This window comes from Macaca thibetana, chromosome 2 (assembly GCF_024542745.1).
Source record: "Macaca thibetana thibetana isolate TM-01 chromosome 2, ASM2454274v1, whole genome shotgun sequence".
Lineage (NCBI taxonomy): Eukaryota > Metazoa > Chordata > Mammalia > Primates > Cercopithecidae > Macaca > Macaca thibetana.
In genome coordinates this window covers 90,080,727-90,100,353 of record NC_065579.1, presented here as the reverse complement: position 1 = coordinate 90,100,353, position 19,627 = coordinate 90,080,727, and the positions used below count along the sequence as shown (strand labels likewise).

The 19,627-nt window shown below is 46.8% G+C and overlaps 1 long non-coding RNA gene across 1 annotated transcript in view; it reads right to left on the bottom strand.

The window, feature by feature from the left end:
* Positions 1–1,986: 1,986 nt before the first annotated feature.
* Positions 1,987–19,627, bottom strand: part of LOC126948462 (uncharacterized) — a 19,564-nt gene continuing 1,923 nt past the window's right edge. The window contains exons 2-3 of the long non-coding RNA XR_007723460.1: positions 2,412–2,537; positions 1,987–2,287 (exon numbers count right to left, since the gene is read on the bottom strand). This is a non-coding gene — a long non-coding RNA (uncharacterized LOC126948462). The remainder of the gene's footprint in view (positions 2,288–2,411; positions 2,538–19,627) is intronic.

Below are 19,627 nucleotides of genomic sequence, written 5' to 3'. Positions count from 1 at the left end.
CAGAACTGACAAAGAATAAAAGGGCAGCACAGAAGTAGAGTTACAACATAGTAAGAGATCAGCATAATAAGATTCAGGTTCATAAGATGAAAAGAGATAGAGAACTGGATTTTTTGGCAGATTGATTTGGGCAAGGGAGGTGGGCATGAACACTATAGCCCAAAAATAGAAGGAAGAACTGAGAAATCCTCAAAAAAAAAATTTAAGCCTAAAGCCAAGTAAATGATAAAATAGAAATCCCCAGGTATTAATGAAATTGTTACTAAATAACAACATCATTTATTATCTAGTCCAAAGCTTACTATTTTTATGACCACTTTTGAACTTCGCAAAAACCAATATGTTCTCTATTTGACAAGTGAGGAAAACTGAGAAACAGAGCAAAGCTCACAGTGACAGATCCAGGAGTCAGACCTGTCAGTGCCTGCCTTCAAAGTCCACATTTGTGCCTGCAGTGCCATTACCAATTCCTCCGAGTCGCAGGAATGGACAGGGATTTACTACCCCAAAACTAATCTCCTGTGTAGGACTTATTCCCTTCTCAAACTGGAAACCCAAGTCCCTCTCCTCCCTCTTCTGCAGAGCTGGAGTGGAAATAGCATTCATGTGTCTGGATGCAGGGGCGCACTGAGGTGGGGCAGCAGCCCTGAGCAGCAGGAGGTCCATGTCAACCTCCTCCTACCTTCCCAGGTCCTTGCTCCCAGGCACCAGCTGGGCAATATCCTAAGGCACTACTTGAGAAGGATGGACAACAGTGGATACCTGGTGAAGAACTCACCCAGATCACAGTATTCACATAGTATTAAAGATGCTACTAAAACATATGCAGAGACCATAGTAAAGATCAGGGGCAAAAGAAATAAGGTCAGGTAGTCAAATATCAGAATTTAGTAACGTCTCTAAAGGTGGAGTGGAGATTTGAAGTGGCCTTTTAAAAACCTTTCAGGTGAATCATAATTTGGGATAAAAAATACTGTCTAGAGAAGGCGGTAAAACACAAAAGTGATTTTTTTACTCTAACCTCCATTTGAAATGAAATTGGCCCTAGCTTTAGAGGGAACAAGAAAATGTTTGGGATTGCAGTGCATACTAACTCTACAGTGGAACTGGGCCTGAAAAATCTGGCTTTATTCTAAACTCTGAGGGTAATATGCCTCTGCCCTTTAGTCAGATTCTGTGCAAATTGTGAAATATAATTTTATTATTTTGCCAAGATTAAAAAACACTTTTACAAAAAAAAAATATACTGCCTAGAGTAATGCAAAAAAAAATTGAGCATTTTTAACTCTCCAAAAAGCAAAAATCTTTTTAAAATGAAATCTTAAGAGGAATTACAAGGTGAGGAATAATAAAAATAATAATGTATTTGTACCCTAAAAATAGAAATTCAAATGAATTTTAAAACCCTGCAATATAACTGGCAATCCGGAAGAAGATTCCAGAAAGTTTGCATTTTCTGTTGAGGGACTAAACAACAGTACTTTCAAAGTAATGAATGAAATTGTTCTGTGTTTTTTATTTTTTTAAGAAAACTGGTACCAATTGGTTACCAGAAAATGGCATGATCTTCAAGAAAAGAAAAGTTTTCCTGGTGAATATTTCCTCTCTCCGCAACATCCTTGAGGTAAAGGGATTGAGAACTACACCTTTTAACTCAGAGAACCGTACTTGCATGGAAGGTGTTAATAACAGAGGGTGTCACGGAATTGCTGTTTGGGGTTTGCTATTGTCGTACTCTGCTACTAGCAGACATTAAGGTAATGATAATAGACCTAGGAGAACTAAGCAATTCCTGCCTCCCATCTGCTGCCTGTCAGCCTCCCAAAGCCCCCACAGGTTAAATATGCCTCCTGAAATTAGAACATCTGGGAATAAATTCTTTTTATGATGAAAATGCTCAAACATACAAAAAAATTGCAGCCATGAGTATAATGAGCAACCATGTGCCCATCACTTAGATTTAACTGTTGTTAACATTTTGCCCTGTTTCATCTTTTTCTGGCTGAATTTGTTATAAGTAAGTTATCATGACATCTCACACCAAAATACTTGAGCCGACATCATCACGGAGGATTCTCTCTGAAGTGTTGAAGGTTGTGTGTATCATCCACATTGCTGAAGGAAGGCTTCAAGGTGTTGTGCATATGAGCTCTGATATTTCTCAGCTGACTGAGTCCAGTTGTTCCCAAGCAGAAATTCATCAGGACATTTACCATCACTCATGAGGAGAAAGTGTTGGGTGGAACCAAAGATGGTCTTAGCTGTATTTGAAACATTTCTGATTCTTCTGGAAACAGGAAAGCAAACAGCCCATGAACTAAATTCTCAAAAGACACTAAATTGGAAAGTGCTGTAAGCACTAATGACGCCAAAGAGAAAATGCAAAACACTTGGATGAGTTAGAAATTCACCTGAAAGGCAGGGCGCGGTGGCTCACGCCTGTAATCCCAGCACTTTGGGAGGCCAAGGCAGGCGGATCACTTGAGGTCAGGAGTTCGAGACCAACCTGTCCTCAATACGGCGAAACCCCGTCTCCACTGAAAAAAAACACAAAAAAATTAGCCAGGCGTGGTGGCGCGCATCTGTAATCCCAGCTACTCAGGAGGCTGAGGCAGGACAATCCCTTGAACCCGGGAGGCGGAGGTTGCAGTGAGCCAAGATCGTGCCACTGCACTCCAGCCTGAGAGCAAAACTCCGTCTCAAAAAAAAAAAAAAAAAAGGGCCGGGCGCGGTGGCTCAAGCCTGTAATCCCAGCACTTTGGGAGGCCGAGACGGGCGGATCACGAGGTCAGGAGATCGAGACCATCCTGGGTAACACAGTGAAACCCCGTCTCTACTAAAAATACAAAAACTTAGCCGGGCGAGGTGGCGGGCGCCTGTAGTCCCAGCTACTCGGGAGGCTGAGGCAGGAGAATGGCGTGAACCCGGGAGGCGGAGCTGGCAGTGAGCTGAGATCCGGCCACTGCACTCCAGCCTGGGTGACAGAGCGAGACTCTGTCTCAAAAAAAAAAAAAAAAAAAAAAAAAAAAAAGAAAAAGAAAAAGAAATTCACCTGAAAAATGCATGTTCTTAATTCTGAAATAAAAAGACTGTTTAAAGCATTAGTAGTTACAGAGTGGCTGGGCACATTATTTTGAACAGGTAAAACAATAGAACATGATGTCTGTAGATTTATCTGTTCAGCTAAAGGACAGTTATAGTTATTACCGAATCATGTGAAGACTAGGAAGCTAGACTCAGGGAGGGGGTAGGCTGCTGTGATGTTCAGATACCCCCCTCCACTAGGGCAGGACTGATCTGGAAGTGTGTCAACCCCCGAGAGAACATCTGGGAAGCCTGGTTGAAAAGCTTTGGCTCATTTACGCAGGGTGAGAGATAATTTTCAATAGGCAAAATGTATGGAAAGCAGGTTGCTCTGTGCTTAGCTGCTGGGATCAGGGTGGGCTGACTGCACATGTTCCGGACAAGATGGTGGGCAAGGTGGGTGGTGAGTTTGCTTGCAAAGGTCTACCAGCTCAGTGATTCTGCCAAACAAAAGAAAAGCAGGCAAAAATGAGTGACAGCAGGTGCCAGAATATTCAGCCTGTCTCAGTCAATGAACAAAATGAGTTTCCCATTTTAAGCACGCCCTAAGGGAGAAGCAACAACTAGAAACCAAGGCCTGATAGATTCCCAGCCTGTGCATGGTGGAGCTAAATGGGCACCTACCTGACTTCCTACACATCAAGAGGAAAGCTTTCTTATCCATACCCCAAGTGCACATCTGCCCGCCTTTGAATCATTAAACACCACCCCTCCCTTCGCCACCCCTTTCCTCACACCATGGAGTTCATAACACCAAACGTCACCTTCTCTTCTCCTGATATTGACACCACGAGAAATGGAAGTCTATGTTGACTGGCACAGAGATGAAAATTGCCTCCATCACTCTGAGTATAGGAACATGTTTTCTTCCCAGATCGCCCCCTCTTTGGAAGAACACAGTCTCTTCTAAGCTCCCTCCTCCAGCCTAACCCCTGGCCCTGAAGCCCAGGATCTGCTGATCAAACACATGAGCTCACTGCAGCTTATATAAGAGCTCTTGGCAGGCGTTCCCAGAGACGGATGCTGGGCTAGGTCTCTGCACACTTGCGTTTGCCTTGCCTAGGCAACATGATTTTTTGTTTCTCTATCTCCTCAGAACAGAGAGGCCTATTTGTACTACTGTTCATCAGTCGTTTTGTAGTAGGGAAGAGGAAGCACAAAGTTTCTTCCTATTTCCCACTGATTAAAAGTGGCCCAGCTTCCTAAGGGGGAAAGTAAGAATTCCAAAGCCAAAGCTCACTTGAGTGTGCTCAGCCCCCTTCACTTGGCTGTTTTCTGTGATGGGGCCACACTGCTGTGGGTCACCACAGGGGAGCAAGGATGGAAACAGAGTGGGAGCTGGGGGCCACGCCTCTGTGACATTTCAGAGGACTCCAGCTCGAAGGTCCCTTCTGAGATGTTTGTGAGCAGGGATTAGGGCAGAGGGAGAGACAAAATATTAGGTTGGAGCAAAAGTAATTGCTGTTTTGTTTATATTTTTAATGGCAAAAACCGCAATTACCTTCACACCAACCTAATCAATGAGAGTTCCCACCTTCCCCCAAAGGGGAAATAAAAGGACATTCAGGGAAATCTGTCAGATAGTCTCAAAGGTAGGTCATCTGCAAGAAATCCATCCTGCCTCCGACTGACTTGGTGAGAAGTCCCATCCATTCCCAGACTCCATTTTCTTAAAGGAGGAAAGAAACTTTTGGAAACTGCACTCAGGAACTCAGAGAAACGAGGAAAGAGAAAAAGCAAGGAAAAGCCATTCATGAGCCCAACTTCCAAATTCAGTGGATATTTTGCATGGCTCCCAAGAGGAGAAGGGACGGTTGTATGACAGGATTTGGTTCTCCTACTGCCACTGACGAAAGGCAAGGCAAGGCGTGAGGCCCTTTGGAGTGTCCAGCTCCCTTCTGCTGCCTCAGTCACTCCGAGCCTGGGGCTCTGAGGCAGGGCCGGGGAAGGAAGACGCAGGCCTTAGCTATGCCCATTCTCATTCTCTTTCCTGAGCTTCAAAGCCGCGCCCTGAGGGCACTTCCTATACACACATCCTCAGCCTGGGAAATGTGCTCTGCCTCCTCCACTCAGCATTGGACTTATCCACCAAGGCCAACTCCGGTGCCTCCCTTGATACCAACCGGCAATAGGGACATAGGCAAGTCATATTACAGCTCACTTTCCCCACATGTAAAATGGGGCTGGATAGGGTGATTCACACACTTACTAATGGATTCATCAGTAAATATTTTGTTTTTAAAGAATGTCTATCTGGGCTGGGTGCAGTGGCTCATGCCTGTAATCCTAGCACTTTGGGAGGCTGAGGCAGGAGGATTACCTGAGGTCAGGAGTTCAAGACCAGCCTGGCCAACATAATACCATCTCTACTAAAAATACAAAAATTAGCTGTGTATGGTGATGTGTGCCTGTAATCCCAGCTACTCAGGAGGCTGAGGCAGGAGAATCGTCTGAGCTCAAGAGGCAGAGGTTGCAGTGAGCCGAGATCTTGCCACTGCACTCAAGCCTGAGCAACAGAGAGACACTCTGTCTCAAAAAAAAAAAAAAAAAAAAAAAAAAAAAGAATATTGATCTGTCAGGGACTGCACCCTAATCTCTTAATACGTTGCAATGCAGTTCTCTTACTTTTTCTCCATCTTTTCCCATCACATTCTGCTTTTCTCAACCTCTACCCACACCCAGAGCCTACTTCTTCTGCTTTTTTCTTTTATTCTCATGATATTTTTCTTCACTCTCTGCACCCTCCCCCACCCCAGCATGGTTCTATTTTTAGAATGTTCATACATAAAATCAGAGGATTAGAAAAGGGTTTTAAGGGGCCATCTGCCCACTTTGTTACCTCCAGGCAAACCTGTGCTTAAAAGGCCCAGGAAAGATCAGAGGGCATACTCCAAGCCCAATGTCAGGGTGCACTCCAGCGTCTCACAACTTCTCCCATAAAAAAAATGGCCTCAATGTCTAACTTAAACCTCTCCGTTCAATACTACTCTCCTTTTTCTCTTCACCTCTTGAGTCTCATCACAGACATAAAGCACCTTTGTGGAGAACTGTTGGGAAGTTTAACCCATAATGTCATAGTGGAACATCCCAGGCCATAACGATCATAGTTTCAATGTAAAAACAGATTCAGGAACACAGAATGGGCTAGAGGCTATGGCAGTTAGGTGGATTGGGCTTCTGTAAAATCAGCAAAGACAGAACAAATAAGCAAAAACCAACAAGCACAACCCTACTGGACTCACAGTTTCTAGCAAACTATCTCAATTAACATGAAAAGTCCACGAAGCAAGGAATTCTAAAATCATAGCCCCCTTAGCTTGGAAAGGCCCTTCCTTAGATGTTATCAAGTCCAACCTTTTATGCAGAGTTGGCAGCCTGCATAGCACAAAGTCTATCTCTGTTGATTATAGTTGAATAATGAATGGCGGTCATTCAGTACTGGTTCTTCCATCAGCATATAAAAAATTTCTTCAAAGCAACTCTCCCAGGACCCTGGATAGGAGGCAAAGCAGGTGTTCACCTGGACAGGGCCTGATGCTCCAGATGTTACCCTTTTTGGTCTGTGCTAACCTGCCGAAGTAGTCTACAGTCTTAATAGAGACAGTGTGGTCTAGTGTGTAGGTCACTCAACAAGAAGGCAGATTTCAAAACCTGCCGCATTTTCTTGCTTCCTCCTTCAGATGGCAAGAGGCAGACAACTCAACTAAAGAGAAGAGGATTCACAGCAAGTTGCTGACCCAGCTTACAGCACAGCTGTCCTCTTCCATAGAATGGGAAGAAGTTTTATGCTTTTATGCTTCTCTGTACCGTTGACCTCAAAGTTCGGTGGCTATCTCAGAGAAAGTGTTATTATTAGCAAGTAGTCATAATTCCAAGAAGCCACTTGCTAAGGGGTTTCTGATAGATGATTTTCTCTCTCTGTAGAAAACAAGTAAGAACCTTCTATCTTGGGGAAGTCTGGCAAATGCTCCATAGAGGCTGCTGTGGAAGGGAATCATTCCACATCCCATGTTAGGATAAGGCCCGAAACCCTGCCTGGGAAAACAAGAGCAGCACAGGGAGTGGGCTTCAGTCCTGTCTCATTTACATGGTCTTGGACACACATCCTATAGGCTTCTGGGACCTGTTTTTCTCTATCTGTCAAACAAGGTGGTGCTCTAAAGACCTTCCTGCTGTAGCGTTCTTGCTTCACCTTGGGTAAATGCCGCAGCCATAAGAGAGGAGGTAGGGTCTTTGTCCTCATGGGTCTCCCAGCAGGCCCAAGGCTTCTCCAAGCCTTGCTGACCCAGGAGGGCAACTCCTAGCCCCTCTGCCAAGAATCTACTTTCCTTCCCTCGATGATTGATCATGCTCAGAAATCAGCCAATTTTGGGGGTGGGAGGCGTCCAACATGAAAGAAACACTACAAAGAAACGCTTAGGTAAACTCTCCACCTCTACACACACCTATACACATACACTGACACAGATACATACATGAACCCTGAAATGTAAGTATTTTCCCTTCCATGTATCAAACCTCTTTTGCCCTCTCGAATTGCCAGTGTGCTGGGAGAGAATTCAGTCCCACCGTGGAAAAGCACTACTTCCACCTACGGAACTCAGCTAAACCTCAGTGTTTAGGGAGGACCCTGGGCACAGGTTGAAGCTAAAGGTCCTAACACACCTCAACTGCAGTGCAGAAATGCAGAGTTTACCAGCCATGACTGGGGCAGTAGCTAACTAGAAGCACAGGACCAGGATCCAGATCCTTCCTTCCTTGCTCTTCCACTTCCACTGCCTCCCCAACCCTAGACATGTTATTCTGTAACAATGGTCGCCTGCTCGAGCCTGCTCATCTGCCTGCATAGAGTGCCGTGGACTTGCTCTGCAATGCACTGTATATTGTGTATGTTCTGACTCTGTGGTTTACTGCAAATAAAAATGACAGCAGGTGGCTGACCTCTGACCTCCTGGTCATTTCTTTTCATGCCATTGCTTGTGAAATCAGGATCGGCTGTCCAGGCACAGAGCACTGGGGATGTGCGTGCTCCTCCAGACACTTCTATGACCATTCCACAGGTGCACACTGCTAGAAAGGCACCACTAATGTGTCATGTCTAGGAGGGGTTGAAATTCTCTGTTGCCAATTCCCTGGTGCTGAAGGAGGGGGAGAGAGAGCCAAAAGCCCTATTTAATAAACCCCAGCAAGTTGAACAATGAGAACATGTGGACACAGGGAGGGGACTATCACACATAGGGGCCTGTTGAGTGGTGGGGGGCAAGGACAGAGAGCATTAGGACAAATACCTAATGCATGTGGGGCTTAAAACCTAGATGACGGGTTGATGGGTGCAGCAAACCACCATGGCACATGTATACCTATGTAACAAGCCTGCACCTTCTGCACATGTATCCTGGAACTTAAAGTAAAATAAAATTTTTAAAAAGCCCCAGCTAAACACTTTATGTACATCTTCACACCGACATCTCCCCTGAGACATGGTCAGCATTTTATACATGATGAAAACAGGAGGCTCAAAAATGGTGATTAACTTGCTCAACACATAACACAATAACCCAGTTCTGTCTCTCTCAGACCCCAAAATTCATGTTCTTTCCTCTAATGTTTCTCTAAGTATGGCCCAGGGTCTGCTTACATCAGAAACACCTGGGTTCCAGATTCCCGGGGCCCACCCAGATCTCCCTCATCACGATCTCTGAGAATGGACCTCTGACATCTGATATTTTAAAAGCTGGGGCTGTCTCATTCCCACAGAGGTTTGAGAACCATTGCATCACTCCATTCAGGGAAAGCAGGACTACTTTGGAAGGACAGAGACAAGTCAGGGTTTTAAAATGACTTGGTAAGAAGTCCCTTCCATTCCCAGACTCCATTTTCCCAGACTTCTATAAGCTCAGAAACCAGAGCTTATAGAAGACCACCCCTAGACATAGACTGGTGAGGAAGCAGGTCTGGAGTAAAAGAATGAGTGGGGGCCAGGCATGGTGGCTCGCGCCTGTAATCCCAGCATTTTGGGAGGCTGAAGCAGGTGGATCACCTGAGGTCAGGAGTTTGACACCAGCCTGGCAAACATGATGAAACTCCATCTCTACTAAAAATACAAAAATTAGCCAGGCGTGGTGGTGGGCACCTGTAATCCCAGCTGCTCAGGAGGCTGAGGCAAGAGAATCGCTTAAACCCTGGAGGCGGAGGTTGCAGTGAGCCAAGATCGTGCCACTGCACTCTAGCCTGGGCGACAGAGCAAGACTCTGTCTCAAAAAAAAAAAAAAAAAAAAAAAAAAAAGAATGAGTGGGGAGTAAAGCTGTGGGCTTCAATCAGAGTTGGCTGGTCCCTCTGTCCAGAATGTAGATCCAAGAGCAAATCCACCTGCTGGTCTCCAGGCTGAGGCTGTCCTGAGCCCAGGGTTCAAGGGCACACTGAGGTGGAGCTAAGGCAACAGGACGTGGGTTCAACACAGCAGCCTCAGAGACTGGGTCTGCAATAGGGCAGCAGTCTCAGAGGATGACCACGGACACTGCAGCTCCTACAGATTGCTGCTGCCTCTTCAGCACCCCACCACCCTGCCCAGCCTGGCCCAACTGGCCAGTCTCCCGGATTTGAAGAACCATTACTGTTGTCTCTCCAGGCTCTTCCTGCCACAGTGGACCAACAAGGCTCCCAAAGTATTGGAACTCACATCCTGATCCACAGTTTTCTCCATGTCTCTGCTGTCATTCTCGGGGCTGGGCAAACACTCTGACCTCAGGGAACCTGACCAAAATGTTCCCACCCATGCCCTCCTCCTTCCACCTGGATCTGCTGAGTTCTATTTTGTGCCTTAGAGTCTAGGTGGAGGTTTCTGAAATGACGGTTGGGATGTCTGAGGTGGAGCACTGTGAGACAGATGCATAATTGCTACTTGGGGGCAGAACAAAATCCTGGAAATAGCTCAGCTGCCCACTCAACTGCAGAGATTCAGCTAGCCTCTTACTCTCCCAGCTGCAACACTAACTATGCGTGAAAAAATATTTTCAAGAAAATGGCTTTTCTGAAGTCGAGAAATCATGAAAACACCTCCTGTACAGAATTTGATATAACCAAATCAGCAAAGCACTTAAATTATGAGTCTGCAAAGCAGTTTATGATCTAGAATTCTTATAGTGAGAATTTTCTTGAATCTCTGCAGCTAACAAAAGAATTGTATAAACAAGGAGAATGCTGGTCCATTCAAGAACAAAGGCCTTTAGCAGTTGTGCTTGCATTTTAAACAATAGCTAAGAATAAGGGATGCCTATTCGTTTGCTGTAGTATTTACAAGACTCCCAAACACACACCACCATGTTTCTGCTTCTACCCCCACTTAACAGGTTACTGTGTGTCCATCAAAGTAACAACACTGCCTTTGTTCTTAAATGTTCCTCCTTCCTACTTTCCGTTACACTGGACTATCAACGATTACAGAAATATTTCTGAATCTAAAACCCTAAAACATTCTCAGAAGGAGCAGACAGTCAACAAAGACATCAAAAACGGTGAGGGAAGCAGATCAGCAAGAAAGATCTGAGAGAGCAGAAGGAGATAATCGTGGTCTCAGAATTGGAGGGATCACAGAGAATACTTGGTTCAACCTCTCAGCCAGAGCAGGACTTCTCTTCACAGCACCCTGTCCCCATAAACAGCCCCCTTTGCTTGAAGACTTCCACTTATGGACAGCTCACTACTTCCCCAGGAAGTTCATCTGGGAACAACTTTCTGAGTTTTAGATAGGCTCCAATGGCACCCAGATCTGCCTCCTATTAACTCCCATCATTGGGCCCTGGCTTGGCCACTAGCAACACAGAATGAATCTTTCCTCTCTTCCGTAGGAAACTTGCAGATATTTGGAAAGACCTACCTCATTCTAGCTAAGTCTTTATTTTTTTTCCTCCAGACTAAACATCCTCCAGATCCTTAAATCATCCCTTATATGTCATAACTCTCAAACCCTAAGCTATTCTTGCGATTTTCTCTGGAACAACAACAGTTTGCCAAAGTCCCTTTTAAAAGGCAGTTCCCGGAACTGAACACAGCACAGTGTCCCAGAAACGGATGGTCAAGTGGAGAGTCGCGTCCCTTACTCTCGATACCACATTAGCTTTCTTTGGCAACCATATCACTCTGCTATTTCATCCTGCTGTCACAGCCAACAAAATCTCCTAGCATTGTGTGAATGATAATAACCACCACTCATATGACGTCTCAGAGATGACAAAACCTTTTCAGAAACATGCTCCTATTTGCCCCTCATGACAACCCAGTGAAGTTGATTAAACAGGAGGAAACTATGGTTTTCCAAGGCCTCATGGCCAGCCCTCAAGCCCTGAGCCTGTGATTCCAAATCTATGCTCCTCCAAACACACCCAGGCTGCCTTTTCACCTGAACAATGATTATTTATTTATGTATTTATTTATTGAGACTTTTGCTCTTGTTGCCCAGGCTGGAGTGCAATGACATGCTCTCAGCTCACTGAAACATCCACCTTCTGGGTTCAGGCACTTCTCCTGCTCCAGCCTCCTTAGTAGCTGGTATTACAGGCACCGGCCACCACGCCCAGCTGATTTTGTATTTTTAGTAGAGACGGGGTTTCACCATGTTGGCCAGGCTGGTCTCGAACTCCTGACCTCAGGTGATCCACCCGCCTCAGCCTCCCAAAGTGTTGGGATTATAGGCATGAGCCACCGTGCCCAGCCCTGAACCACTGTTAAGGCCACCGAAAATCTCCCTGCCTTCATTTGTTGGTGTCTTTTTTTTTTCTTTTTTTTTTTTTTTTCTTTTTGAGATAGAGTCTTGCTCTATTGCCAGGCTGGAGTGCAGTGGTGCGATTTCGGCTCACTGCAACCTCTGACTCCCTGGTTCAAGCTATTCTCTTGCCTTAGCCTCCCAAGTAGTAGAACTACAGACATGTGCCACCATACCCAGCTAATTTTTGTATTTTTAGTAGAGACAGGTTTCACCATGGCCAAGATGGTCTTGATCTCCTGATCTCGTGATCCACCCGCCTCGGCCTCCCAAAGTGCTGGGATTACAGGTGTGAGCAACCACGCTCGGCGCCTATCTCTTTTTGACACCTGTTTCTGTTGCCTGTTATATTAAAGACACTGGGTCAGAGAGAGAGAGAAGGCAACAGAAGAGGATGGGGACAAACAGGAGGAGACTTTGGGAGGTAGGAGCAGAAAAGGGAGCAACTCAGAATAGAACGGGCAGTGCGGAATGATGGCTGCATGTGGAAGCGGGGGATGGAAAGACTGGGTTCCAGTCGCTGAGCACCTTGGTTGGCTCTGTTACCCTAGGCAAGCCCCTTAGCCTCTCTGAGCTTCACTTTCTGAGAAGGAGGGTCAGAAGTGGGACTAGTCAATTCCCAAGACCCTTCCCAGTTCTATGAATCTAATGGACAGATAAGGCCTTATCATTAACCTAATGTGCCTTGTCTTTTTCAGTCCAATAAAGATATTGAAAATCAGACTCTCCTGAAATATTTAACATGACTTCCTTTTGCTAAAATAAAGAAAAGCAAAGATACCTAGGGGCCATGGCAACAAGCAACATTTATTTCATCTGACTGTCAGCCATGGGTTTTTCGGGGGGCATGGGGGAGATGGGTTACGACAGCTACTTCTCAAGATATAGGACCCAAAGGAATCCCTGAGGGGACTGAACAAGCTCTGCAGCCATGTCACCTGATACCTTCTCCACAGTACCAGAGGACTGAGGGTTCCACAATAAACAACAGCCTCTTAAACCATGTGTGGAGGGAGAGAAGCTCCTACTCGTTAAGCATCTCTTGTGTGCCTTCCTGGAGAGGTCACAGGATAAATGTTCTTTGATTGTTGCATTAAGATAGGATATATCTGCATGCCTTTATTCTTCCACAGCAGCGCTGTCCCTTAGAAATACAATGTGAGCCACGTATGTAAGTTTAAATTTTGTTTTTGTTTGTTTGTTTGTTTGTTTTTTGAGATGGAGTTTCACTCTGTCGCCCAGGCTGGAGGGCAGTGGTGTGATCTCGGCTCATTGCAACCTCCACCTCCCGTGTTCAAGCGATTCTCCTGCCTCATCCTCCCGAGTATCTGGGACTACAGGCATGCGCTACCACACCTGGCTAATTTTTTTGTATTTTTAGTAGAGATGGGGTCTCTCCATGTTGGTCAGGCTGGTCTCAAACTCCAGACCTCAAATGATCCACCCACCTCAGCCTCCCAAAGTGCTGAGATTATACGCATGAGCCACCATGCCCAGCCTAAGTTTAAATTTTCTAATAGCTACATACAAAGACCTAAAAAGGAACAGGTGAAATCAATTTGAATTTGAATAAAGTAGTTTTAAACTCAGCATATCCCATAAATAATCATTTCAACATGTAATCAATATAAGACATTATTAATGAAGTGCTTAACATTATTTTTTTGCACTAGGTCTTCAAAATCCTGCAGGCATTTTACACTGATAGCACTGGGCTGTGGTTAGCAGCTATTGTATTGGACAGAGAGTACCTGAGGCTTCCCATCACAGCACTTCTCAAACTTCATTGTACTTGCCTATTTCATTGTCTGAATTATTCATCTGACTGGAAGCCCTGGATGGGCAAGGACTGTGAAGTTAGACCCCAGCAGAGTGCTTGACACGGATATAATAGGCCTCAATTAACACTTCACAAGGGAGCAAGGAAGAAAAGAATGCAAGGTCAGGTACCTAACCACCACAGAGGAGAACTTGGGTTTAAATCCATTCCTATGTAATGATAAAACCCACCATCAGCCGGTCACGGTGGCTCACGCCTGTAATCCCAGCACTTTGAGAGGCCAAGGCGGGTGGACCGCCTGAGGTCAGGAGTTTGAGACCAGACTGATCAACATGGAGAAACCCCGTGTCTACTAAAAATACAAAATTAGCTGGGCATGGTGGCGCATGCCTGTAATCCCAGCTATTCGGGAGGCTGAGGCATGAGAATCGCTTGAACCCAGGAGGCGGAGGTTGCAATGAGCTGAGATGGTGCCACTGCACACCAGCCTGGGCAACAAGAGCAAAACTCCATCTCAAAAAAACAAAAACAAAAACAAAACAAAAACAAAAAAAAACACCATCATTTAACCAAACCATGCTGCCTCATAAACTTCAGGAAGCATTATGAAAAAAACATGGTCTTTGGTGCCAAACAGACTTGGTTCAAATTTCAGTGAGACGATCCATGGTGAGGAACTCACGGAAGAGATTGAGTGATTTTGTCCCAGTGACTTTACCTCTCTTAGCCCTAATTTCCCCATTTGTAAAATGGGGATGATACCAGAAAACATTTACCTCGCAGGTAACCACGAAAATGAGCTGAGACAATATGACCAGTATCTTGCAAACTTTAGACTTTCTGTAAGGGTTTCCAGTTCCTGTCTAGTAAAATGGAAATAAATCATTCTTATCTGGCCAACTTAATCATGAGGCAGCTTTGACCCTATCCAATAAGGGGAAAGTAATAAAAAGCAAACCAAAATTTGAGGAAGAAAGCCAGCTCCTGCCATCTGCCTCCTTATTCGTTTGTTGTTGTTGTTTTCTTTTCTGAGACAGAATCTCACTCTTATCGCCCAGGCTGGAGTGCTATGGCGCAATCTCGGCTCGTTGCAACCTCTGCCTCCCGGGTTCAAGTGATTCTCCTGCCTCAGCCTCCCAAGTAGCTGGGATCACAGGCATGCGCCACCAAGCCAAGCTGCTTTTTCTATTTTTAGTAGAGACGCGGTTTTACCACATTGGCCAGGCTGGTCTCAAACTCCTGACCTCAGGTGATCCTTCCCGCCTTGGCCTCCCAAAGTGCTGGGATTACAGGCATGAGCCACCGTGCCTGGCCCCTTGTTCCTTCTTTAAACAGCTCCACACAGTGCAGATCTAGCCAGGGCAGCCATGCATTGTGAGAGAGCTGGAGATCCCCTGCACTGCCGCACTGCCCTTTCTTCTAACACTTGCCTCAGGGATCGTCATATTTAAACCTCCTCTGCCCCAAGTCCAATAGAACCCATCTTTGCCATTCTGCTCAAGAGGCTGGAAACTCTAAGAACTGTTCTGGGTGCAGCAGCCCAGGTAGAGAAGGAGCCCGGTAAACGCTCAGAGATTCACCTACAGGGCCCTTCCCAGAATGAAGGCCCCAGCGCTAGTGAGCTTTGGCCGACAGAGAAGAACACAGCAATTCTAACCCAAAATCCTCACATGAGTTTAGGAAAAGGAACAGCTGCAAAACTGTTACTGTCTTGATTAGAAAGTAAGGGTCAACAGTAAAAATGCCTTCCTAGCTCACCTCCCACCACTCACCTCCCCTTGCACATACCCTCTGGAGTTGTCTCATCTCCATGCCTTCGCAGGCTCAGCCCTCTGCCTGCGGTCCCCCCTCACGCCCTGTGACCACAACTCCTCCCCTTCATCGCTGTCAGGAAGATCTAGGACCTCATTCCTGCCTCCGTCTGGACCCACGTATACGTGTACACACACACACCACCCTCCCCCATCACTACCACACACACATTCACCACCACCACTCATTACACACATACTCCCATACACACTCTCCTCCACCACACACATGCACACACCACACAAACACCACCATCACCACTACACACAATTCACCACCACCACTCACCACACACACACACCTACACCACACAAACATACCATCACCACTACACACACACATTCACCACCACCACTCACCACACACACACACCTACACCACACAAATATACCATCACCACTACACACACATATTCACCACCACCACTCACCACACACACACACCTACACCACACAAACATACCATCACCACCACTACACACATTCACCACCACCACTCACCACACACACCCGCCACACCACACAAACATACCATCACCACTACACACACACATTCACCACCACCACTCACCACACACACACCCCTACACCACACAAACATACCATCACCACCACTACACACATTCACCACCACTCACCACACACACACACACCACACAAACATACCATCACCACCACTACACACACACATTCACCACCACCACTCACCACACACACATACCTACACCACACAAACATACCATCACCACTACACGCATTCACCACCACCACTCACCACACACACACACCTACACCACACAAACATACCATCACCACCACTACACACATTCACCACCACCACTCACCACACACACACACCTACACCACACAAACATACCATCACCACTACACACACACATTCACCACCACCACTCACCCCACACACACACACCCCCAGCACACAAACATACCATCACCACTACACACACACATTCACCACCCCCACTTACCACACACCTACACCACACAAACATACCATCACCACTACACACAATTCACCACCACCACTCACCCCACACACACACCCCCCCAGCACACAAACATACCATCACCACCACTACACACATTCACCACCACCACTCACCACACACACACACCTACACCACACAAACATACCATCACCACCACTACGCACATTCAACACCACCACTCACCACACACACACACACCACACAAACATACCATCACCACTACACACACATATTCACCACCACCACTCACCACACACACACACCTACACCACACAAACATACCATCACCACCACTACACACATTCAACACCACCACTCACCACACACACACACCCCCCACACAAACATACCATCACCACCACTACACACATTCAACACCACCACTCACCACACACACACACACCACACAAACATACCATGACCACCACTACACACATTCAACACCACCACTCACCACACACACACACCTACACCACACAAACATACCATCACCACCACTACACAGATTCAACACCACCACTCACCACACACACACACACCACCCCACACAAACATACCATCACCACCACTACACACATTCAACACCACCACTCACCACCACACACACACACCCCCACAAACATACCATCATCACCACTACACACACACATTCACCACCACCACTCACCACACACACTCCCCACACCACACAAACATACCATCACCACTACACACACACATTCACCACCACCACTCACCACACACACACACCTACACCACACAAACATACCATCACCACTACACACACACATTCAACACCACCACTCACCACACACACACACCTACACCACACAAACATACCATCACCACCACTACACACATTCAACACCACCACTCACCACACACACACACCTACACCACACAAACATACCATCACCACTACACACACACATTCACCACCCCCACTCACCACACACACACACCCCACCACACAAACATACCATCACCACCACTACACACACACATTCACCACCACCACTCACCACACACACACACCCCCCACACAAACATACCATCACCACCACTACACACACACATTCACCACCACCACTCACCACACACACCCCCGACACCACACAAACATACCATCACCACTACACACACACATTCACCACCACCACTCACCACACACACACACCTACACCACACAAACATACCATCACCACTACACACACACATTCACCACCCCCACTCACCACACACACACACCCCACCACACAAACATACCATCACCACCACTACACACACACATTCACCACCACCACTCACCACACACACACACCCCACACACAAACATACCATCACCACCACTACACACATTCACCACCACCACTCACCACACACACACACCTACACCACACAAACATACCATCATCACTACACACACACATTCACCACCACCACTCACCACACACACCCCCCACACCACACAAACACCAATCACCACTACACACACACACACACCACCCACACACACACACACATAACCCCCCTCACATACCATCACCACTACACACACACATTCACCACCACCACTCACCACACACACACACACCTACACCACACAAACATACCATCACCACTACACACACACATTCACCACCACCACCACCACTCACCACACACACACACCTACACCACACAAACATACCATCACCACCACTACACACACACATTCACCACCACCACTCACCACACACACACACCCCACACCACACAAACATACCATCACCACTACACACACACATTCACCACCACCACTCACCACACACACACACCTACACCACACAAACATACCATCACCACCACTACACACACACATTCACCACCACCACTCACCACACACACACCCCACACCACACAAACATACCATCACCACTACACACACACATTCACCACCACCACTCACCACACACACACACACCCCTACACCACACAAACATACCATCACCACACACTACACACATTCACCACCACCACTCACCACACACACACCACCTACACCACACAAACACCCCACTACACCACACAAACATACCATCACCACCACTACACACACATTCACCACCACCACTCACCACCACACACACACACCCACACCACACAAACATACCATCACCACTACACACATTCACCACCACCACTCACCACACACACACACCCCCACAAACATACCATCACCACCACTACACACACACATTCACCACCACCACTCACCACACACACACACCCCCACACCACACAAACATACCATCACCACCACTACACACATTCACCACCACCACTCACCACACACACACACACCCCTACACCACACAAACATACCATCACCACTACACACACACATTCACCACCACCACTCACCACACACACACACACACACACTACACCCACACACACAACATACCATCACCACACACACACACCACACCATTCACCACCACCACTCACCACACACACCACTCACCACCACACCACACACAACAAAACATACCATCACCACTACACACACACACATTCACCACCACACTCACCACACACACACACCCACACCCACACACAAACATACCATCACCACCACACACATTCACCACCACCACTCACCACACACACACACCTACACCACACAAACATACCATCACCACTACACACACACATTCACCACCACCACTCACCACACACACACCCCACACCACACAAACATACCATCACCACACACACACACATTCACCACCACCACTCACACACACACACACCCCACCACAAACATACCATCACACCACACAACACATTCACCACCACCACTACACACACACATTCACCACCAAACCATCACCACCACACACACACACACCACCACCACCACACACACACACCACACAAAACATACCATCACCACCACACACACATTCACCACCACCACTCACCACACACACACACACCCACACCACACAAACATACCATCACCACACACACACACATTCACCACCACCACACACCACACACACACACACCACACCACACACACACAACATACCATCACCACACACACACACACATTCACCACCACCACTCACCACACACACACACACACCACACAACACATACCATCACCACCACCACTACACACATTCACCACCA